The following is a 25,394-nucleotide window of genomic DNA, read 5'->3' as shown; positions in this document are numbered from 1 at the left end:
CGGTGCGTTTAAAATTCTTCTAACTGCAGACTCTACGTATAGAAGGTGGCTATAGAATTTTGTTGAAATATTAACTCGGATTTTGATTTCATTGATATGTGGGGTTTAACGTCCCAAAACCACCATATGATTATGAGATACGCTACGTTGGAGGGCTCCAGAAATTTCGCCCACCCAAGGTTTTTTTACCGTGCACCTAAATCTGAGCACACAGGCCTAGAGCATTTTCGCCTCCATCGATGTTTGCACCGCAGCCGGGATTCAATCCCACAATCTGCGGGTAAGTAGCCGAGTAACTTAGCTACTAGACCATCGTGGCGTGAATAATTCTGATTATTACTCAAGCAGTGTATTACTTCGTCCAGCATTTGGGGCTGAACGAGGAAACCGTTTTGAAAGTATACCGCTACCTGGCTTGACTTTGCGCGAGATCTCGAACAATCGGCAACGTGATATCTCATGCTAGCAGGGTCTATGAGTGGCTTTGGCAAAACAAAAGAAGTTAGACAGAAAAAAGATTGAACAATCGTGCATTGTAACTGCGCAAAACATGTGCGTTCGGAGCTTTGTGCAAATGAGAGTGGCTCCAGTCGAAGCTGTTTTTTTTTTCAAGCGCAAATGGTTCAAATATTGATGCTACCGGTCCCAGACGATTATGTTACCTGATTATCAGTATACGGATAAGTATGACAAGCTTGTTGTGTTTCATTGGTCCAGCGATATTCGTCAATTTAGCTCTGATTTTGTTGGTGATAGAACTGAAGGCCCTTGTGTTTATCACGGCAATTCCGTACCCTGAACCAAGTCCAGGATGCGTCAGTTTGAAGCGCTTCCTTCATTTGAAACGTAGTAAGCAAGAAAATCGCAAATACCTTCGTAGTGGAAGACATTCAGGTGTACAAATTTCGGCGGATGAAGTAAGGAAATATGCGACTGTAATGGTGTCTTCAGGGCCAGTAGAGGACATCTACAAAAGATACAAGAGCAGCCAATGGAGTAACATCACAAGTGGATAGGCTCACCCTCATGGTACGTAAAAGTTATGTTTCGCCAGTAGGTATATAGCTGGCATCAGTTTCAAACTTGCGCTTTTGGACTAGAGTTGTAAGTAAACACACTGGCTGACTATTTTATAGGACGCAAGAGAAAAATGTAATTGCGCCACAAATTTCAGCGAAGCTTCTAGCTTAATTTCACACTCCATTGCAATCGCCCAACCTCCCGTTATACATGGGAGATTATGAACACCAGATTGTTGCTTTTTGCGAGCAGTTTATCAACCGGAGGGCCATGGTCTTCTAGTCCCGGCGTGGACGCGGCCAGCAACTGCGGCGGACACCTCTTAGGGGGGCGTCTGACCAGTTCTCCAGGACCAAATAAAATTCATTTCACTTCACTTCACCCTTGGATCTAAAATAATCCGCCTCATGTTTATATCAAAGTTCTTTCAACTTTTGTGCAATTCTTCTCTGCTTGGCACTCGGGTTGTATCTAATTCTGTCACTCGACTGTCACTTCAAGCTGCAAATTTTTGGCCAGCGGCATGACATCCCAACAGGAATACTTATGTCCACTTTCTGGGTACCATGTTCTCGTAAAAGCTTTCACAACCCTAGTGTACACGGATATTCCATGGTTTTCTCTATACTCTAGTGGCCCTCCTCGTTCATGCCACAAAGAAACACACATATTCTAAATATATGGTGTGACTTTCATTTTTCCTGAATTTCGTCATGCACAGCATTCATTTTCATTTTATAGTGCTCAGCTGACGCATCTTTTACTTAATGTCACCATACCGCAATTATAAGTATTTTTAATTATACACATATCGACATAAACCAGGATTGAGCATTTTTATTTGCAATATTCTGTTATCGTGTCTTCTGTCAAAACACAGCGTATGACAAAACAATATAGATGTGGTTGGTTAAAAAAACTACAACTCAAAGGCTAATCAATTATGAGCTGATATAAGGTTTTCTTAGCAATGTAACAATAAGCGCAGCATTATTTTTGTGCTTTTCGCGAAACCATCGTGCATTGTGATAAAATTGTGCTAAAATAGCGGTTTTCAAAGTGCAAAGCATTACCATTGAATATAAATGAAACAAAAGTTTTCATTGGTAAAGCGTGGTGATTTAGTTAGAGTAACGCCACCCTTCAACTTAAGAATCACTACTATCTTCAAAAATTTGAACGTTAATATTGACAGAAATGGCCTTTGAATCCACAGAACTGAAGGCTGCGCGTAGAGAAGAGCTGGTACGTTTATGGCAAAGACAAAGGTTGACAGTCACTGATAAATTATTGTAAAACAAATCAAATGAGAATTCTCCAACGTCAAATCATTTTGCCAGAAAGCTGAAGTTTTGAGGTTTTATGTGCCAAAACTATGATGGGAATCAGCCACGCTTTGTTTAGGGTAATCAGAAAGAATTTGGAGGGCTTAGAGTTCTTAACATGCATTTAATTGTAACTTCACCTGTGTTCTGGCATTTTCACTTCGCCTAGACGCAGCCGCCGTGGCCGGGAATCAAACCCCATTTATTCACTTCGGCAGTGAGATGATTTGCCGGTAGCTATTACGGCAATTGCCACAATAAAAATTGCCAGATCCCACGAACAGTGGGAATTGATGACATGCGAAGCACGAAGAAAGGAGCTTGATAGGCCAGTTTAAAATCAGCACAATTTATGAGGCGGGCGTAAATTAGGCCGTACATGACTTCCATGAAATGATTATCATGTGAGTACGGGTTATTTACCTTCGTTGACTATTCATGTCACGTGATACGAAATTTGTTATATGTGGAGGTAGCGAAATACCCGCGAGCATGCTATAAGCGTAGCATGTAGTCATGTTTTACATTACATGCATAGCATGACTATCATGGTGAGACGTGTTATTTACTTTCGTCGTCCATTCACGTCTCATATATCAATCTCGCTTTACACGAAGCTAGCAAAACGACCACGAGCGCACCGTGAGCTTGGCGTGTAGTAATGACTTACATGACATGCATGTAATGATTTCCACGTTAGGGTTCTTATGTTCGCCACGTAGTCGTGTCATAGCATACCAGTTTTGCAATATGCCATGTGAATGAAACTACCGCGAGAGCAGTAAGGCCTTGAAATGTTAATTACGACATTCATGACTTGGACGTCATGATTTTATGTTATGACTAGTCAATTATGCTGGTCCTGGAGTCCTGTTATGCCATACAAATTTTGCTATTGATACCAATACCGAGACGACCAGGAAAGCTAAAAGACGTAGGCGGCAAGATAGATAGATAGATAGATAGATAGATAGATAGATAGATAGATAGATAGATAGATAGATAGATAGATAGATAGATAGATAGAAAGATAGATAGATAGATAGATAGATAGATAGATAGATAGATAGATAGATAGATAAAATAGATAGATAGATAGATAGATAGATAGATAGATAGATAGATAGATAGATAGATAGATAGATAGATAGATAGATAGATAGATAGATAGATAGATAGATAGATAGATAGATAGATAGATAGATAGATAGATAGATAGATAGATAGATAGATAGATAAAAAAGATAGATAGATAGATAGATAGCTAGATAGATAGATAGATAGATAGATAGATAGATAGATAGATAGATAGATAGATAGATAGATAGATAGATAGATAGATAGATAGATAGATAGATAGATAGATAGATAGATAGATAGATAGATAGATAGATAGATAGATAGATAGATAGATAGATAGATAGATAGATAGATAGATAGATAGATAGATAGATAGATAGATAGATAGATAGATAGATAGATAGATAGATAGATAGATAGATAGATAGATAGATAGATAGATAGATGCACTCGATGTCGCTGAAGTTCACTAAGAAATGCTTCACCTTTAAAAAGTAAATCATGGCCTCTTCAATATATATGAGTGGCGCCAGTATGGTAGGCTCTCGTAGAATTAAAGCAGCAACTGTATATTGATGCATTGTCTGTCGCAGTCAACGCTAACTTCTCACCACAAAAATTTGTGCCGTTGTATCTTAATGACATGAAAGAGAAGTCGCGAGATGCAGGATGAACATATATGCGTGCGCACAAGAGGGCACGGGTGCCCCAGCCGCCTTTAATCGTTCGAAGTGTGGCGCTATGTCTGCAACAGATCTTCCCTCAGTCATGCGTGTTCCAACATTCTCAAATGTGCGAGGTTATGACCATACAGGTTATGTACAATATCATGGAAGCTAACGACCACTAGTGTTGCACTCCGCAAGCTGTATACAGCCACTTTTTCTCCCTGAAAGGTCAGGGACTGAAAGGAGGATGTTGTAGGAAGCATGTCATCACTTTATTTTCACTATAGCATCCACTGCGAAAATTGTTTTCTTTCGAAGTCGACAAAGGCAAGAGTGAGGAGCCCGGCGTTGAGACTCGGCTGACCCTGATGGGGAACCATGGGCATGCCCGCGGGGCTGAAAGAAATTTTAGCCAAGAATCCGCAAAGGAAGGCATTCATGGAATACACGAATTGGTTAGCTTTGTGCATCTTATCTCACTACAATGGCAATATAAACTATATCGTTTATTCTGTCATAGAAAGAAAAAGTCCGCAGCATGCTACACTTTGAAATAATTGAAGATCTCTAAGCCATTACCTTATGATGGCGGGGATCATACTTCTTGGGAGACGCCATGAGCCACTGTGCTAAAAACACACGCTAATTGGCACGTTCCAAAATAGTGACCACATCTGCTGTAGATTTCGCAAACACATTGAAGCCGCTTGTCGTGAGCTCACAACGGTCGATCTTGAGGGAGCGGTTGTCCGCCACCACCACCACGGCTGGTGTCAGTAGCAGCTATTGCACACGATGAGAAACACAAAAGCAGGGTGCTGCATTGACACCTACACCCTCAGTGTGATGCGCCAGCATTCGACTACTAAATCTTGTCGATGCCTGAAACGTTTTGTTAAAAGGCCCCATTCCCATATCATATCCATTTTACCGCGAGAACAAGCGTTTGTCCTTTAGGGTAAATGTGTGTGTGCAGATAAAGACAGGAACACACAAAGAACAGATAGAGACACGCACAAACTTTATACTGGCTTTTATTTGTCGTCACCCTTCATCTATACACTTAGAACAGGCATCGGCAAGGAACAAATGGTTATGAAAAAACAGATTGCATGGAGGCAGGGAGAAATTTACGCTCACTATCAAATAGAGATACAGACGTATCACTCACAACCATTGCTTCGTGCAGATATGCAAAAAGCCCGAATTAATGCGGGGGTTGTATCACTACTCCTGCTCGGTATCTGAATAATATTATTTGATTACTAGAACTTTATCATGGCTCTTCTATTGCTTCGTTCAAAAACATATTTCGTCTGCAGCGATAATAAATTGGTATTCGATATTGTGTTGCACCTCTTTCGTGCAACATTTAGCTATTGTTGGTGACAAACTAAAAATAAATATAGGCTGCACCCACAAGGCTGCCCTTATTTTCCGTGCCTCCGCGCTACGAAAGAAGTACTTTTCAAACAGTAGTCATAACTTTTCCGCATGTTATCATTACCTTACAATACTTAATTGGTATTGAAGTATAGAATCCGAAGCTCGATAAATAAACGCGAGAAAGTGTGGAATTTTGCGTTGGCTTAGCGATATATCTGTTGTTTAAATCACACACCCCTCCCCCCTGTGCTCAACTTGGAGTCCACGAAGAAGCAATGCACATCTCTTGAAGGCGATATTTCTGCACGGTACGTAAGGTTGTACTACACAGACTATTCCACATTTAATATAATGTTTAAAATGAGAAAATTGTTCTTTTGTGGTTTCACGAAATGAAACAGGGCCAATAATTACATTTCGTTAGGTTGTGTGCAATGTTTTACAAAACTTTTGCTGCTAGAATTTTTCGCTGTCGTCTGTAATTATGGAAACTACGACTCAAAGCGAAAAATAGAGAAGCGATGTGAGATTGACTTCGCGAATTTTTATTGTTGTGCTCCGCTCCCTTAAAAACCGAATGTGCGTTTCGCTTCGCCGTGCTTATAATCATGTTTGAGGCAAACGCCGATGTTTCATTCTACGTCTTCTTTCATCGAAATAAAAGCGCGTAGCAGACATTGTGCTTAACAGTGATGATCATTGCATACGTTCTCGTTAAGGTAATGGCCAAGGCGATGCATGCGGCTAAAGTGGCGGTGACTAAAAGCGGTAGGTGACATTTTTGTTCTTGCTTCGACAAATTGCACTTCATGGTGTTGTCATCACCCTGTCAGCCTTTGAATACTCAACGTTTTCAAATCAGTGCCCAGTTTTGCTGCAGCAGGGGCCACTACCTTGAATGAATGCGTCTGTGCGAAGGCGTGTCTGTGAAGTGAAGGGGATTTTCTTTCTCCGGTGAATGTGAGTGAATATCGTGCCAGACTCTGCTTTCACAGGGGAAAGCAATGCATCTTTTCTTTCACGGGACTCTAATTTAATATAAACAATTTATCTCTATGCGTATTACATGCACGCAATACAGGCAAAATAAAGAAGTATACAGAAATAACACTTCCTAATGTGATATTGCCGCGACAGGTTGGCCACGTTCAAGTAGCCCACCGCAATCATCACGGCAAGAGCACCAGTAAGACCCGGCTGGCATGCGCCACGCGTTCAGGCGCTTGGCCTACAAGGAAGAGGAAGATAGTTGGATCTGTGCCTATAAAATAATACCGCTTCTTAAAAAACAGGGACTAGGAATGCAGATAGATAACGTTAGGCCAATCGCTTTAACATCACACGTAGTTAAGTTAATAGAAAGAATACTTTACATTACAGTTACGAAGTTCATAACAGATAATGCGATACTCAGTGCGTGCCAGATTGGATTTAGACCAGGTTACTCTATATGGTGGGCGCATGTTGATTTAGAGGCTCGTATAAAGCTTGCTCGGCACAGACGACAATACGCGGCCCTAGTAACCCTTGATTTAGCCAAGGCATATGACAGTGTTGAACATCCTATTCTTATTAATGTCCTAAAAGAGCTTAAGTTCCCGCAGTACATAATAAATTGGATATACGAATTTTTAAAAGACAGAAAATTTTATTGCTTCCAACCAGGTGTTTCCACGCCGAAGTATAGCCAAACGAGAGGTGTTTCTCAAGGCTCTGTTCTATCGCCTGGGCTATTTAACATTTTGTTAAGTTCAATACCACAGAGTGATAAGGTACAAGTATATGTATATGCAAATGATATCGCGTTCTTTGCATCTGACAACAATATTTATTCTATACATTCGACTTTACAGTGTTATTTGGCAACATTTGAAACCTGGTTTCATAAAATTCATATGAACCTGAACGTAACTAAAAGTGCTATAATAGTTTTTCCGTTGGACGCACCAGTTACTATTTCTCTTCAGTACCATCAAGAAATAATACCCCAGGTTAACTGTATTAAATATCTGGGTGTACTGTACGATCAAAATCTGAGCTGGCGTGACCACAGTGAATATATTAAAATTAAGGCTACACGCGCTGTTGGAATGATAGGTAGGCTTGGCCGCCTCCGTTCCAGTCTTCGCAGAGATACGTTGATCATGATTTATCGCATGTACGTTCGTCCGACTCTTGAATTCGTATGTGTACTACTCTCTGGGGGACCAGCATACAAAATAAACCCCCTCATTCTCTTAGAGCGGGAAGCCCTACGTAGTTGTTTAGGTGTGCCAAAATTCACAGCTAACAATGTTTTGTATCAAGAAGCTCGGATACCCACCCTTGCTTGCTGATTTCGCATTTTAAGAGTAAACACCTATTTAAAATTTTCTGAATCCACTTTAATAAGGCGACAATTTCTATTCTTTGCCGAGCCTGGTATCTTTTTCAATGAGCATTGGTCCCGTGTATATAAACCCCAAGTGTTTTTTTTGTTCAAACACTTCTAGATGCTTTATATTTCAATATATTCGAGATCACACCATCTGTCAAACCAATCGGCCAAGTGCTAATAAAATTTGACGATATCTTCCCCATGAACGCTAAACACTTGCCCTCTAAATATTTGATTGGTTTATTAGAACAACACCTGTCTCGATTAGGTACTAATATAGTAATTGCAACGAATGCATATATGAGTGGCGAGAAGGCAGGTGTGGGTATTTTTTCTCTCTCATTATTCTGGCCATTTTCATTATGCCTCCCAGATTATACACCAATATTTGAAGCGGAATTGATGGCCGTTATACTAGCTATTCGTAAGCTTCCTGCAAATCAATCGACAGCTGTGATAGTGTCTCACTCGCATTCCGTGCGTTCATTCTTATCATCGTCGTCAACATCAGCAGTACTAGAGACTTTTAAATCATTATTGCCAGCAAACATTCGTCTAGTGCGAATGATATGGGTGCCAGGCCATCGTAGTAGATTTATAAATGAGATGGCTGACACACTTGCGCGAACATCTCTTGATCTTCCTATTGTGCCAATCATGCCTCCTACAGCTTATGTAACATCAGCGAGGTTTAGAAAACTTTCCCTTCTTGAAAACTCATCAAAAATCATGATAACAAATCCAGATTTCTCGCACCTACACTTCCCATGGAATAATAAATGGTGTCCCACGCGTAAATTGGAAGTCTTGATAACAAAATTACGTTGCCGTGTGCCACTTCGTAATTTCTACCTAAACAGGTCTGGTCTGGTGCCATCCCCTCTGTGCTCAAGCTGTAACGAACCTGAACATATCGACCATTTTCTTATCCCATGTCACCGATTCAAAAATCAAAGAAAAAACTGCTTCAAAATTTTATTCAAAAAACTAGGAATTTCACTTATACTCCCAATATTTTGTCTTTTGGGGCCACTTCATTGGGACACAGCGACCGGAACATCTGCGGGGCTCGCTGCGAATTCGTATATAACACAATAAAATTACCTTGCTGAGTCAGCGATCAGCTCTCGAATTTTACTAGCCACACTACCACTTATTATTTAGCTGATACACTGCAATGATTCAGCTTTCAGAAGAATTTCATATAACGATTCCACCTCCATACTCAACAAATTCTATTAATTCCCCCCTCTTTTTTTCTTTTTTTTTAACATTGCGCCAAATTAAATTCACAGTCAAAACACAGTAATCATATTCCCCTAATCTATAAAATCTATAGGTATTGACTTGCATTAACCACCGGCTTCTTGGCCAATCCCCCTTAGTGGGTGAGAGCCACAAAAGAAAGGAACAAGCAAGCAAGCAAGCAAGTCCCCCCCCCCTTTTTTTTTTCTTGTTGTAAGCAATAATGCAGTTATCGTCCGTATGAGACTATATGTTCTCTTGGCCAATCCCCCAGAGTGGGTACGAGCCATGGATTAGAGGCTACAAACAAACAAACAAACTGTGCCTCTCGGCTACTCGGACTCGACGACCATAGTCATTAGACTCGTGGGCACAAGTTCGCCGTAATAAAGACGCTTGTTTTTTTAGCCTCTCTGCCTCAGCATCGCTACATTTCTGGCGGAGATGCGGGGTAATGAATTGAAGCCTCGCGAGCTCGAGACAGCCTGTCAACCCCGTGGAAGCGACTCCAGTACACCAGAGGGCAAGTCACCGTCTTCGAAATTACTCACCTGAGTTCAGTCCTCTCCACGTCACACCAAGGGGAAGTCAAACGATGGACGCCACCACTATGACTAGCCAGGTAACACCGACACAAGTGTTCATCAGCCAACCGCACCAGCCGCCATTATTCCACGGTGACTTGTACGAGGACGTGGAAGATTGGTTGGACCTGTTCGAGAGAGTGGCGAGCTTGAATGGATGGGACGAAAGAGAGAAACTCCGTCGCGTATACTTCGCCCTGGAAGACTTCGCAAAGACATGGTTTGCGAACCATGAAACCTCGTTGTCTACCTGGGAGGTATTTCGACGACAAGCGGTGGCTACGTTTGCGAACATAGACCGAAAAGAAAAAGCGGAAGCTGCTCTTCAATCCAGGAACCAGCTCACAAACGAGAGTTTTGCCATGTACATTGAGGACATGGTGCGTCTGTTCAAGCGTGCGGATTACAACATGGCTGAGGATAAGAAGATGAGCCATCTAATGCGCGGAGTGAAGCAAGAGCTGTTCACCGTTCTCGTCCGCAGCCCTCCAAGCACAGTTGCTGAGTTTTATTCGGAAGCGATGACCATCGAAAAAACACTGCAACAGCGGCCTCGGCAGTACAACCGGAATCTTAACTGCGCATCTGCACAGGTATTCTCTTAACTGCGCATCTGCACAGGCGTGCGAAACGACGTTGAAGCCCTGCGAGAGCTCATTATATCAGTTATTAGGGAATAACTGAGCAGACTGCAAATGTCTTAGACTCCAACTGCACTATCTGTTACAGACGTTGTTCGTGACGAACTGAGGCAGGTCATACGAGAACCAGAGCATGAGCTGCAGCCGGTTCGACCTATCCGAACGTACTCTGAAGTTCTAAGACAACCCACAGTACACAGCAATGCAGCAGTTGCGATGGTGGCGACTCCTCTCTCATGTACAGCACGCAGCGCACCTCGTCCACGGAAGCCAACGGCTACCTATCTGCCCCCAGGAGCACGTTGCACACAGCTCTATGTAGAGCCTAGGCCCAGTAAAAGTGACGTCTGGCGTGATCACGAGCGCAGGCTTCTGTGTTTTCATTGTGGCGAAGCTGGTCATTTGTACAGACTTTTCCCTTACCGACAGGCTGGATTAAGAGGCTTCCCGTCGTATGCACCGTGCCCCCGAAACGGCGAACGACCAGCGGAGATTGAGGAGTACTTGTCCACGCGCCAGAACTCGCCACCTCTACGCCAACATCGGTCACGGTCACCATCGCCTATGCGCTACCGGTCATCCAGCCCACGTGCACCTTCAAGGCAGCCTGGTCATCGCTCTCCAAGTCCACTGCCGGAAAACTGAAGCAAGCGACCTGTGGAATTGGGGCCACTGATAACATCAGTTACGAAGATCCTCCAACATGGCTTGAGCGCGACGACGGTGTATTTCCAGTAAACGGGTGCAGAAACGAAAGCGTTACTTCAGATTTGCGGTTGAGAAAGAAAGGATGGGAGCTGAATGCCTTAGTCGACACCAGTGCTGATAATTTATTGATAATTCACAAGATGGTGAAGAAGCTAAACAAAGTTGTGACACAGTGGAGTGGATCGCAGATACGCACGGCAGGTGGTCACATCATTACGCCCCTTGGCAGATACACTGCAAGACTTGAAATATGGGGCTTTATTTACGTTGCCGATTTCATTGTGCTACCAGAATGTTCAAGGGACCTCATTATAGGAACGGATTTTTTGAGAGCTAATGGCGCCGTAATTAACCTGCGTAGGTCCAGCGTGTCGTTTTTGACTGAACGAGCTATACCTGTAGAGGAATCTGAGGAACGATGCCTAAGTGCTCTACGCGTTGTTCATGATGACGTAACTGTGCCGCCACGCTGCAGTATAGTGGTGCTCTTAGAGATTGACGCATTTTACAACCGTGGATACAAATGTAGGGCTGTTTTTGAAAAAAAAAAAGGTATCTGCGTAGCTCGGGGTCTTGTTCACTTGACGAATGGCCGTGCAGATGTCCTACTTAAGAATTTCTCCAATGAACTTCAACGCGTCGCTCAAGGCACGGCTATTGCCTATTTACACGACTTCTGTATGGCGACCGAACTATGCAGCTTAACGACGTCAACCATTTGACCAGTGGCCTGCAACATCGACACATCCGTGACCGTCAACCAGAGCCTTCCGGACAGTCAAAAGAAACAGACTTACGTCTTAGTAAAAGAATTCTCTGATTGCTTTTCAATTGCCTCGAAGGTCCAGCGCACGCCAATTACGAAACACAAAATTATAACGCAAGACGACGCGAGGTCTATATGCCAGCATCCATATCGAGTGTCACAGAAGGAACAGGAAATTATTAAGAACCAAGTGGAGGAAATGCTTTCGGATGATGTATCCAGCCTTCGAATACTCCATGGACGTCCCCCGTAGTGCTCGTTAAGAAGAAAGACAACACGCTTAGATTCTGTGTCGACTACCGAAAACTCAAAATTGTAACTAAACGAGATTTCTACCCCTTGCCACGTATTGACGATACACCAGATCGGCTGCGATCCGCAAAGTTTTTCTCCTCCTGGATCTGAAAAGCGGATATTGGCAAATAGAGGTCGACGAGCGGGACCGTGAAAAAACGGCATTCGTAGCACCAGATGGCCTCTACGAATTTAAAGCGCTTTCATTCGGCCTCTGTTCCGCGCCAGCGACGTTCCAGCAAATGATGGACACTGTCCTCGCGCGACTGTAATGGCAGTCATGCCTGGTGTATTTGGATGACGTGGTGGTATTCTCTGCAACGTTCGACAAACATCTATAGCGACTGCGCACAGTATTACAAGCCATCCGGTCAGCAAACTTGACAATCAAACTCAAAAAATGCCACTTCTGCTTCGAAGAGCTGAGATTCCTTGGACATGTCATTAGTTCTGACGGTGTTTGTCCTGATCCCGAAAAGACAGCCGCTGTTCAGAGGTTCCCTACACCCAAAGACAAAAAGTCAGTGCGTCGATTTTTGGGTTTATGTGCCTACTATAGGTGATTTCTGCAAAACTTCTCAAAAATTGCGGATCCTCTTACAGAACTAACGAAAGACGACGTGTCCTTCACATGGTAAAGCGAACAACAGAAAGCTATTGGTGAATTAAGAAAACGGCTACAGGGTTCACCAATACTTGCCTATTTTGATGAGAGAGCCAACACTGAAGTCCATACCGATGCCAGCAATGTCGGCCTCGGCGCCATCCTGGTCCAGTGGCAAAATGATCAAGAAAAAGTGTTAGCCTATGCCAGCCGCAAACTCTCAAAAGCTGAGGCAAACTACTCTGCAACTGAAAGGAGTGCCTCGCAGTCATCTAGGCAACAAATAAGTTTCGACCCTACCTTTATGGTAGACCGTTCAGAGCTGTCACTGACCATCATGCTCTATGCTGGCTAGCAAATCTCAAGGATCCGTCAGGTCAACTAGCCAGATGGAGCCTTAGGCTGCAGGAGTATGACATTACTGTCGTATACAAATCTGGAAGGAAACACAGTGATGCCGACTGCCTGTCACGCTCTCCCATCGATCCAAGTGTACCTGAAGAGGAAAACTTCCCGTTTCTAGGCGTTGTCGACGCATCCGAAATCGCTCAGCAGCAACGAGATGACCCGGATTTGCTGGCGCTTATACAACACCTGCAGGGTCTCGACGTTCAAGTCTCTCGCATATTCTCCAGGGGGCTCTCCACGTTCTGCCTTCGAGGAAGTGTCCTTTACAGGAGGAACTTCGAACCTAATGGCGAAACATTTTAACTAGTCGAGCCCACAGCCATGCGACAGGAAATTCTGCATGCATGCCATGACGAGCTATCATCTGGACACATGGGTGTGAGCCAATTATTCGCCAGGATTCGCCTGAAGTACTATTGGCCTAAATTGCTCGCATCAGTGCAGCGCTAAGTGAAAACTTGTCGTCAATGTCAATGGTGCAAATCTCCAGCCGTAAAACCAGCTGGCCTTCTCCAGCCAATAGACCCTCCGGATGCCCCATTCCAACAAGTCGGCATGGACTTCCTAGGATCTTTCGCGACATCATGTGCAGGCACGAAATGGATTGTCGTAGCTACAGACTATCTGACCCGTTATGCTGAGACTGACTCTCTGTACAGTGCGACAGCTGCCGAAGTCGCCAAGTTCTTTGTGAACAACAAAGTGCTCAGACATGGTTTGCCCATCGCCGTTATTACGGATCGAGGCACCGCATTTACTGCAGACCTTATTCAATGTCTGATGCGCATGACAAATACCGATCACAGAGGAACAACGGCGTATCACCCTCATTCAAATGGCTTAACCGAACGCCTCAACAGAACTCTGACCGACATGCTATCAATGTACGTCGATGTTGAACATAAACAGTGGGATGAAATATTACCCTACGTAACATTCGCATATAATACAGCCATTCAAGAAACAACCCACGTTGCCCCTTTCGAACTAGTACTCGGCCGAAAAGTGACCACCCCACTGGATGCCATGTTACCAGTACAGGACAAAAACAGCTATCCACCTGACTTAGATTACTTCTTGCAAAAAGCCGAAGAAGCACGACAAATGGCAAGATACCGAATACGCCATCAACAGCGCGTCGACTCTAGTCGGTACAACAAGCGACGCAGTGACGCACTTTATCATTCCGGTGACAAGAAAAAAGCCAGGGGGCGCTCGTCCAGTGCGGATGTGCGAACACGTCAGCTCCCGATTGTTCAAGTGTTCTGGCACGGATTTTTTGCCTCAACTAGCAAGAACTGTGCATCATTCGACGCCATTTGTTGTAGTGAACCAGCAGATACCAACATCTTACCGGTGGGTGAAATTTTTGGACATCCCCAGGACTTTTACCAACGCCACTCAGACGCCTCGCGCGTCGACGCGTTTCTCGGGCGCTGCAACAGCGTCGCGACGACGCCTAACGCGTCGTTGAGCTGTAGAATGGCCTCCAACCCCAATGTGTCGGTTGTAGAAGGCATGGACATCAATCCGGAAGAAGCGGAGTGCGCAGGATGGATTGAAGTAGCCAGCAAGAAGAAGAAACTTGCCGAGCGGGCGGATTGTAACGCTGGTAATGCGCCCACGTCAGCGACAGGAAGCGGTAAAAGCGGCTCCCGCACTGCCGCCTCACAGAACGTGTTGAGGCGTGTTGTGAAAGCTTCCGGGATCCCAAACCTTCCCAGGGATCACTTTAAGACCATTATACGGCCACGTGGAGGGATGGATGTCAAGAAGACAGACCTTCTTATCTTCAAGCGCTCGCTCGCAAAGGCGGCTTCCCTAACAGCAGAGCAGGTGTTCGACGACACGCTGTGCACGAACCCCTTCCAGAACATTTTCGTCGTTGCCACGCCGTTCGAGGCGAATGCGCGCGCCTACGCCAGGGTCCAAGAGATAAGTATGGGCTCGACTGTCATAGGCTTGGCGGCTTACGTGGCTGCGTCTGACAACACATGTAAAGGAGTGATCCGTGGAATCAATGTGGATCTCAGTGACGCAGAACTGACAGAGATGATCGTTAACCGGAGGAACCCTGACGCTCTGGAGGTTCGAAGAATCAAGAAAACACCAACAGTGATCGTGTTGTTTGACGGACAAAAGGTCCCCCAGCACGTCGTGTGTGATGGTGTTCGATACCCTTGTTCCTTGTATCGCAGGCAAGTGGACGTGTGCTGTGCATGTGGTGATTTGGGCCACAGGTCCGATGTTTGCCCCAAGGGCGATGAACAGAAGAAATGCCGCGGATGCGGCATGCAGTCACCATCACCGGATCATCAGTGTGATCCCACGTGTGCCATCTGTGGCGGAGCGCACCCAACGGCGGACCGCAAGTGCAGAAAGCGCTTCCAGGTACTCTACATCGTGCGCCAAAGACGGCGGCGCCGCCGTAGGCGCGCGCGGCGTGGCTCCGACACAGCTGGAGGCGAAGAAGGACTGGCGGAAGAAGAATCATTCTCCAGCGCTCATCGCAGCAGATCGGCATCTAGAGGACGCTCCCGCTCCAGAGGACGCTCCGGCAGCAAATCGCGCTCTCGCTCCAGAGGGCGTGACAAGGGCAGCAGTCGCTCCCGTTCGAGAGGACGATCGGGTTCCAAAGGCCGCGTTCAGAAGCAAATGTCTTGGGCGGACAAGGCCAGAATGAACATCCCAAGCGGCCAAAAGGTAACGCAGGGCATTTTACCACAGCAAAAAAGAGAACAATCAGAGATTTTAATGCTTAAAAAAGAAAATGCAGAACTTAAAGAAGCACTACGAACGCTGAGGGCCGAGTTCGAGCTCTTCCGCAACTCGCGTGAACCCCGTGAAGTAGCCACACCCATACCGGTTCAAGCAGGAGGGTCGAATAAGCGCAAGGCCGTTTCGCCCCCCGCGATCGCGGAAAGCGTGGCAATGCAAAGTGACGAGTCCCCCGCTCAGGTCCCTGAGAAAAATGTACTCGCGTCTTTAACGGCGATTGAGGAATCGCTCAAGCAGGTGAGAGAGGCCTTAGCCATTCAATCTAGCACAATCGAACGTATGGACGGGAGCGTCTCCCACCTGACACGTCGAGTAGGAATCATCGAATCTAAAATGAAAATGATCGACTCTAGCAAACTCAAGACGACCAACACTGGTACGATTGCAAAAGCCAAGATAGTGCAGCAGGATTCGGACGCTACGAGTTCGCCGCAGGCTATGTTCCTTCAATAATATTCAAAATGGCGGGCCAAACCGGAAACATAACTATCTGGCAGTGGAATTGCGCAAGTTTCTTAAGGCGTAAAGCTGCTCTACTGCAGCTCATCAAAGCACAGGCGTCAATTCCGCACGTCCTGCTCTTGCAGGAAACACTTAGCGAGAAGGTAGTCCTCTCGGGCTACCGTTCGATTAGCCAAAAAGGCGCAAATGGCAGAGGTATCGCCACGTTGGTCAGGAAAGATACCTCCTTTGAGCAGCACGAAGTCAAAATTTGCGACTCGGATAAGAGATCCGGTCTCGAGGCACAATTAATTGAAATCATCCCCAACGGCAAAATCTGAAGCAACATATTCGTTTTTAACCTGTATAGCCCTCCTTCGGCTTATAAACATAATATCCGCTCACTCCTTCATAGCGTCGCAACTGCCGCCAGATCGCATCCTTTAATAGTAGCTGGGGATTTCAACGCTCCCCATCCGTCTTGGGGCTATGTTACGAGGACAAAGAAAGGGGCCAATCTAGTTGCAGCCAGTATAGACTTAAACCTAACGCTTATCTCCGACCCGCGTTTTCCCACGAGGCTGGGAAACTCGGTCGCCAGAGACACGATGCCTGATCTCAGCTTCACTAGAAATGCGGAGGTCGAGTGGTCCAACTTACAGGAGAACTTGGGAAGCGACCACAGCATCATAGAACTCCGGATGGAAATAAGAGCACCACCCCCAAGAACCTATAAATATACAGACTGGGACCTTTTTAGGCAAATCAGAGGTGAAGGTGAGTCAGTACATGACACCTTCAGTGAACTTCTTGTACAAATCCAGAAGGATGTCGAGAAGGCCACCAAAGAAATAGTAACAGAATTTGATGCTCCGGGGATGGATGCAAGGTTAGCGCACCTCCTGGACGCCAAACGCTCTCTCATCGCGAGATGGAAAAAACAAAGGCTAAATCGCAGGCTACGGAAAAAGATTGCGGAGCTCAATCGGCATATTGAGGAGCACTGCTCCGAACTCCATAAACAACAATGGAGGGACGCCTGCTCGGCTGCGGACGGGAAAATGCGCAAAGGAGGCAAATGGACCCTCTTCAAACACCTCCTAGATGATGGACAATTCAAAGGCAATCAGAAACTAGCCATAGACCGACTTATTAATAAGGAGAAAATGGCAGGCATCTCAGAAGCTTCCCAATTTCAGATACTTGCCAACAAGTACCTCCCGCTTAGCCAGAGCTCAACTTCTGTCCCCCACCGGTATGAGGGTGTGCCTTCCCCAGAGTTGGACGCTCCCTTCTCGGAAGCTGAGATTAGGGAAGTGCTCCATAGCCTAAACAGAAGGTCTCCCCAGGTCCCGATGGAGTTACGAATCGGCTCTTAAGAAATTTGGATGATAAAGCCATTCAGGCCTTAGTGAAGGAGATAAACAGGGTATGGGAGGAGGGCGTCGTACCAGAAACTTGGAAGAGGGCCACAGTGGTCTTAATCCCCAAGCCAGGTAAATCACCCAGCTTAGATCACCTCCGCCCGATCTCCCTTACTTTTTGCCTTAGCAAAGTAGCAGAACATGCAGTACACAACAGGATATCGTGCTACATCGAGAGGAATGACCTATTTCCATATAATATGGTAGGTTTCAGGCCCTCACTTTCCACGCAAGATGTCATGCTCCTCCTCAAAACACAAATAATTGACTTTTCAAGCAAAGATGTAAAAGGGGTCCTCGCACTGGACCTCACTAAAGCATTCGATACTGCCAAACACGACTATATTCTTACGGAGATATCGGCTTTGAACCTGGGAGTTAAATTCTTCTCCTTCGTTGAATCTTTCCTCGAGAGTCGGACGGCGGCAATAAAACTGGGACAATCAGTCTCGGAGCCTTTCAAACTCGGACGAAGGGGTACTCCCCAAGGGGCAGTTATCTCCCCCCTTCTATTCAACATAGCCATGCGCAAGCTGTCGGCAAGCCTTTCTAAAGTTCCTAATGTCGGACACGCTTTATATGCTGACGACATTACAATCTGGTGTCCCGAAGGATCGGAGGCGGCGGTTGAACAAGCTCTACAGGAGGCTCTGGACGTTACAGAGTCTTTCCTGGAAGGTACGGGACTGGCGCTTTCGCCGGAAAAGTCGGAACTCCTGCTGTACAGACAGGCTAGACGAGGTGTTAGGGGACTCACCCCTCTCGATCAGGTGCCCATTAGCGTTTGCACCAAGGATGGTCGCACAATTCCTAGAGTCAATTCTATGAAAATTCTGGGGCTTTTATTAGACTCTAAGAGATGCAACGCAAAGACTATAGCCCATCTCACCACAAAAACAGAGAACATTCTGAGATTAATTATGCGGGTGTCCAACAAGAAGGGCGGCATAGGCGAGGATATCCTCCTTAGGGCCCACCACGCTTTCCTCATGAGCCATATCATATACATAGTGGCGGCTCTCAATTGGACCAAAACGGAAAGGGATAAATTGGACACGCTCATGCGCAAAAGTGTCAAAAAGGTGCTCGGCGTCCCAATCACGACTAGCACAGAAAAACTCATGAAGTTGGGAGTGCACAACACCACTTCGGAATTAATTGAAGCGCAAAGGTCAGCACAAATAATTCGGTTATCAAGTTTCAAAACAGGAAGAAAACTGCTCGATGCGGCAGGCCTCCGTCCTATCTTCAATCAGGGAGAAACTACGCAGCCTGATTATCAAACAAGGAATTCCTTTATTGTTGACCCTCTTCCACGAAACATCCATCCCCAACACAATAAAGGTCGTAGGTTGGCGAGGGCTAGGCCTTTCATAAAGAACCTCTCCGGAACAGAGACATTTGTGGACGCGGCGCGCCACGCCGGCGGCAGCGGGTTTTCCGTGGCAGTAGTCAATGACAGGGGAGAACTTGTCTCGGCAGCTTCAGTGAAGACCTCCTTGGTCGATGTAGCAGAACAGGCTGCTGTAGCACTGGCATTACTGGACACGAAACGCACCACGGTGTACACCGATTCCCGAGCGGCCGTTAGGGCGTTCGCATCGGGATTGATAGCCACAGAGGCAGCCATAATTCTCCACAGCAAACCCCCCTCAGACGTTATTCATCACATAGTCTGGTTTCCCGCTCACATGGGACCAGACGTACTGCCGGGTCACCTGAACCCAAACGAGATAGCCCACGACTGTGCGCGAGGTTTCACAAGCCGCGACGGGGTGGTCTCTCGGGTGGGTTCGGGAGAGCACGTCCACAGTGATCCTCTCGTTACTTTTCACGAGATAACATCTCATTACAGAGGAGAGCGACAGACTTTTCCCTTTCCCCATCATAAGCTCCACAGACCACAAGCAAGCACGCTCCGCATGCTCCAGACGGGGTCTTACCCCTCTAGGGGCTTTCTGAGCATGCTTCATCCGGATATTGATCCACTTTGCCCAGATTGTGGTGAATTTTGCTCTTTGAGTCACATGCTCTGGCAGTGCCCTGCGTTACAGGATTTTAAAACAGAAGAAGACTGGACGACGGCAATCACAGACCCCAGACAAGACGTCCAGCTTCAGGCTGTCCAGAGGGCCCGTGAACGAGCGGAGAGGCATGGCCTCTCTGTTCCGACATGGGACTAGCCAACGGCTGGGTGGGGACCTACATAGTTGGCCCGCTGCCTTGCCTCTCAGGACCAAATAAAGTTGTTTGTCCTGTCCTGTCCGGTGACAAAGTGTGGATATGGATCCAGGTGCGCCGCCGCGGACTCTCTGAAAAGCTTCTTTGTCGATACTTCGGCCCTTATGAAGTACTCTACCGTATCAGCGACGTCACTTATGAAGTCAGATCCGCGGGACACGTGAGCTCCAGACGCCGCAATCCCACGAAAGTGGTACACGTAGTCCGCATGAAGCCCTATCATGACAAATCGTCGGAAAACGAGTGAGAGCGCGCATGTATCATTTCACTCTTTCAAGCATCGGGACGATGCGTCTGCGGAGGGGGATAATGCCGCGACAGGTTGGCCACGTTCAAGTAGCCCGCCGCAATCATCGTGGCACGAGCACCAACAAGACCCGGCTGGCATGCGCCACGCCTTCGTGCGCTTGGCCTACAAGGAAGAGGAAGATAGTTGAATCTGTACCTCTCGGCTACTCGGACTCGACGACCATAGTCATTAGACTCGTGGGCATAAGTTCGCCATAATAAAGACGCTTGTTTTTAGGGGCGAAGCTCCTTTTGGCGTGGCTTGTGCGTCTCTCGTAGTACGTAACCATCAGTGGCACATACCCGAAATAGCGGTCCTTACGATTTTGACCTCCAAGGTGGTTCCGGTGAGAGATTCCTTCTGTGCGTTGTTGAACAATAAAAGATAGTGCTCAATGCACATGTTAATGGCTGCTAAGGGGGAATGAGAGACAGAAGCATTCGGCCTTTAGGTAACGCGCACGCTGCGATCCCCATTAGCAGCTATTGGCATGTACATTGAGCACGATATGACAAGAAAGGGTTGCTACGTCATACTCGCTGGGTGTAACCTCCTTGGTTTTAGAATGGTTTAGCGAGCGTTGGGCCGCATAGCCATGAATACAGTGAACTAGTATATACCATGAACTCGAGGTGGTTAAAGGGGGGAAGTAAACCCGAAGCGCAAGCCGTAAGAAAGTGTACATGTGCCACCTCCCGTTTAGTCCTTGAAATGTCCGCTGGATGGCGGTGTTTCTATATGGAGAATATATGATGAAAAGATGCGAGATGGTGGTACTTGGAGTGCTGTATAGATGGACGAACGGACACACAGACAGATGCATGGATGGACGCATGAACGGACGCAGGCGCGGATGCATGGACGAACGCAGGACGGACGCACGGAAGGTTGGATGGACGCATGAACGGTTACACAGACGTACGCAGGAACAGACGGAAGCAAGAACGAATGGACGGACGAATGCTTCGCCCCACTCTCCATCATTCACTCCGTGGATATGCTGCCATTTTTTTAGCCTGTCTGCCTCTGCATCGCTACAATATCGTTAAGGATGATACAATATCTTAAAAAACGAAATCTTTCTTTCTTTTTTCGCTTAACAATAGTTTTAGCGGCGTCGCTTCAGTGAAGTTCACGATCAATGTAGCTGATCGTGATTGATTGTGATTGCTGCGTTGATAACGATCGATGTAGCGATATTGCACACCTCGCGTCATTTTCCGGCTAGCGTCAGGCAAGCGCTTACGCAAAAAATACTTCAATCCGGCACGTAATTATGATGCGGCGGTGACAGATTCCGCTAAAATGACGCAGCTGTGCCATTTGGCACACGTCATAATAATTACACGCACACACACACGATGACCATGATTCGATTTGTAATGCATGCACCAATGCAAATTCTCCCCACCCGGTTTGTTTACTCTCGTACTGTGTGACACTTGCATGGCCTCTTGGTTGCTTTTTTCTCACGCCTCGCCCACACTTACAACACTCATATGAGTGCACAACACAGCGCATATCGCAAGCGATCACCACGATTCTCACGTTGCGACACCGAAGTAACACACTCACACGCCTACATGCGGTAACACTGATGCCACACATTTTGCGGGTGGTAAATCACAGACGCGCACATTCCCCAGAACACACATGTGCAAATTCAGACGTCACCTTCATCTTACTGCACACGAATGGCCATGACGACAATCGTCAAGGGTGATCATCCTAGCGACGCAGAAAATAGACGTTGTGTTGCTGCTTCACGCTACCGAACCGACAGAACGCGGTGAAGCTCTGCCGCTTCAGTGCACTTGAAATGCTGCAAAATCATGAACACCAGCGTCGAATGACGGCCGACGACAATGATGCTGAGGGCGAGTGAATGATACAGCTTCTTCTTGGCGAAGAAAACACCACAGAAAGTCGAAATAACGCCCGACGGTCTCGGTGCAGTGACACACCGCCTCTCGTCGTGAATGGTGCCATGCTGAATTTGTCCTTGGTTCATTGATACTCATACGTCATGGTGATGAGCGGCCACAGTTGGACGCGCATAATACGAATGGACAGTTGTACACTTTACTTTTTATTCTTAGGTTGTCACTGGCTATAGTGAATGTCATTATAATATTGATATTATTAACAATAATTGTTGGGTTTTAACGTCACGAAAGGACCACATGGTTATAGGAGACACACCGTAGTCGAAGGCTGCGGAAATTTTGACCACCTGGGCTTTTTTAACGTGGACCCAAATCTTAGCACACGGCTATAAAGCATTTTCACCACCATCTAAAATGCGGCTACCACGGCCGGTATTCGATCCCTTCATTTCCGGATCAGTAGCTGAATGTCTTAGCCGCTAGACCCCCATGCCGGGTCCCTAGCGGACGTTAATCGGTTTTTAGACAATATTCTTGACAAAAGCAGCGTTCCTAAATTTTTTCAGGTATGTGGACAATTTTTATGTCGGTTAAAGGAGCCTCATTATACAACCTAAGACAAGTAATTTCTATTCTTAACGCTTTAGACAGTGTATAAAAAGCTCGACCTTCACCTATGAATTTCCTTTTGTGAAGTTGCTGCAGTTTTAGATGTGTCTCATTATGGCTGATCCTTTATTTTGACGGTATATTCTCTGGACGCAGAAAGCCATGTTGTCTTATGATTGTATGTGGTCTAAGCTTGTGAGGAGAAGGTTTTCCAAACCAACCCCTCCTTTATTTCCTTCTATGCCAGTGCAAACACGCGCTTCTGAACAGAAGCCGTCGGTCCGCCTCAGTTCAAGAAGTGGCCATGATGCGATGCTACATGGTGGGTAGCGCAGCTTGCGTCACAAGTGCTTCCGAGTGCTTTAGGCCGGAGATGGGATAAAAGTGTATCTCACTCCAACATCATACATATGTTTTATTTGTTCCTTCTGGCTATTTCTTTGTGTCTCGAAGCAATGCCGCCGCCGCATCACAGAGCAGCGCATGCTCTGCGTAGCAGTGACGCTTCCCTATTGGTTGCATGCATAGTGCCACGAACAGTTACACGCAATCTCAAAACATCGTATTTTTTTACAGGTAAAGCCAGCGTGACCGCCAATATTGTGAACACGAGGAATGCAAGACTTCGCTCTACGAATCAGCACACAACTGAACAAAAATTCCTTCATATCATTTTCGTCGCCAGGCATTGCCTTAGAAGCTTTTTTCTCGGAAACCGCAAGACACACGCGAAGGCCAGGTGCTGGGCGAAAGCAAGGAGGGGCTAGAGGAGAGAGTGGTAATTGGCTGGATCGGGAGCATCTGGCGGGCATTATTAAAATAGAGGAGGCGTTGGACGTCATCGTCACGCACGTCACAGCACACCAGCCATCAACTGCAAGTAAACCATCCACGAACACGAACCGTAAAATTTCAAGCCTCATTTCTTTCCTTGAGCTGCGAATTACTGAAACGACCTGCCTCACCATGCGGCCGTCATAGGAAGTCATACCGAAATCTCGGTTACGTTGCGAACGTATATCACATCATGACACCTGCTTTTTTTTGTACTATTACCCTACCTAATACCCCTCCACTGGGTCCTTAAAGGGCCACTCACCAGGTTTGACAATTTTGAGCTGAGAAGCGCAATGCGTAGACGAGGTGTTCATGATCACGTCTGCCAAAATTTGCAACGCTACACGCCGCGGAAACGGGTCAAATTTCAAGATGAAAGCTGCTCCCCCTCCCCTCTGCCGGCGCACGCGTAGAGTATGAGGACACGACGTGGGCGTAGAAATGGCCCTACGTACACGGCAATGCAGTTACGTTGGTCCTCTACGTAGACGACTCTGCTCTGACGTTGTCAACAGAATTACCACGTGACATGGCAAAAATTATTTAACACAACGTGCGTAGTTCACGTGTTTGTTGCTTTAAGAGATGAATAAAACTCGAAATAAATAATGAGACGCAATAAAAAGTGTGCGCGTTTTTCTTTCATTTTTTCCCGTAAAATGCTACGAGAGGCGGGGCTAATGTGCCAGCGTTTCGCATGCATTCGGGTCCCTGCGGTCAACCCATTCAGCAGATGACCACCGTGGTACGCTGCTACGCGTTCGTGCACTCATTAGGGAGTTTTAGTGCTGGGTACCCAAGCGGCTTGCGTATGCAGGACATTGGGGCGGCGGTATTGCGCATGCGCGAAACCCCGAACAGATGCGTCGCAAGATCGCTGGAGCGATGAGGCCATGCGTCCACGCGGTCCACCTTCGCAAGAACTCACGGTATCCGCACTGCGGATACCGGATACCGCGAGCCGTCGAGTTAAAATAAGCCAAAGTGCGAGTACTTATAGCGATTACACGGTTTCAGCCAGATTTTCAAAGCTAGAATTGCCTGGAACATAGAAACTAAAAAGTAGAGTGTACTAGAATGGGGGAGTGGGTCCACTGTGGCCGGCGGCAAGCGGTGCGGGTGAAGCAAAAACGGCGGAAAATTTGGTGGCGCTGCAGTAGCCTTCTCCTGAAGTGACGTCAGTTTCGGCGGGAGCGTGCGAGTCGTGCGGCGGTTCGGGCCGCACGACGCGCTGGCGGGGACGCTGAGCGCTCGATGTTGTCGTCTGCTCGACGCGCCGTCGTCTGTTCGATGCACCGTCGTTCGTGCGCTGTTTTCACAATTTGTCTCCTGGTTCTTTTTTTACACATTATTAGAGACAAAAACAAGTGACATGAAATAAAATGTATGCTTTTTTTCGTGAACGCGTAGGTTTGTATTTCCCTTTGAGCAAAGCCGTCTGGACAAAGAATACGCGGCAGACGGCACGTTTGCGTGCGCAGATATGTGTCTGCTGGTTGCATAACGGAGCGTTCCAAGCTGCTTCAAAAGATTAGAGGATGAGCACGTCTAGGCGTAGAAATTACTGTTGTGTCGTAGGCTGCCAAACCGGATACAGCAGAGTTAAAAACCAGCCCAAGCTCTCACTCTTTGGAGTACCTCAAGACGAAGAAAGACGCCGGCTATGGGACCAGAATCTCAACCGCGCTGATCGGCCCTTGCAAGTCACCGATGCCATTTGCGAGCTGCACTTCGAGCAAAAATACATACTAAGGCAATATGTACATATTATCGAAGGCCGAGA

The 25,394-nt window shown here is 46.5% G+C and overlaps 1 long non-coding RNA gene across 1 annotated transcript; it reads left to right on the top strand.

Moving 5' to 3' along the window:
• The first annotated feature begins 609 nt into the window (after positions 1–609).
• Positions 610–24,230, top strand: LOC142785259 (uncharacterized). Its single transcript, XR_012888896.1, has 3 exons — positions 610–1,029; positions 6,199–6,247; positions 23,351–24,230. It is a non-coding gene; the product is annotated as an uncharacterized LOC142785259 (long non-coding RNA).
• Positions 24,231–25,394: the final 1,164 nt, after the last annotated feature.

Source organism: Rhipicephalus microplus, unplaced genomic scaffold (genome assembly GCF_043290135.1).
Source record: "Rhipicephalus microplus isolate Deutch F79 unplaced genomic scaffold, USDA_Rmic scaffold_20, whole genome shotgun sequence".
NCBI classification, from domain to species: domain Eukaryota; kingdom Metazoa; phylum Arthropoda; class Arachnida; order Ixodida; family Ixodidae; genus Rhipicephalus; species Rhipicephalus microplus.
Note: the sequence above shows the minus strand (reverse complement) of the source record. Positions and strands in the feature narration are given on the sequence as shown.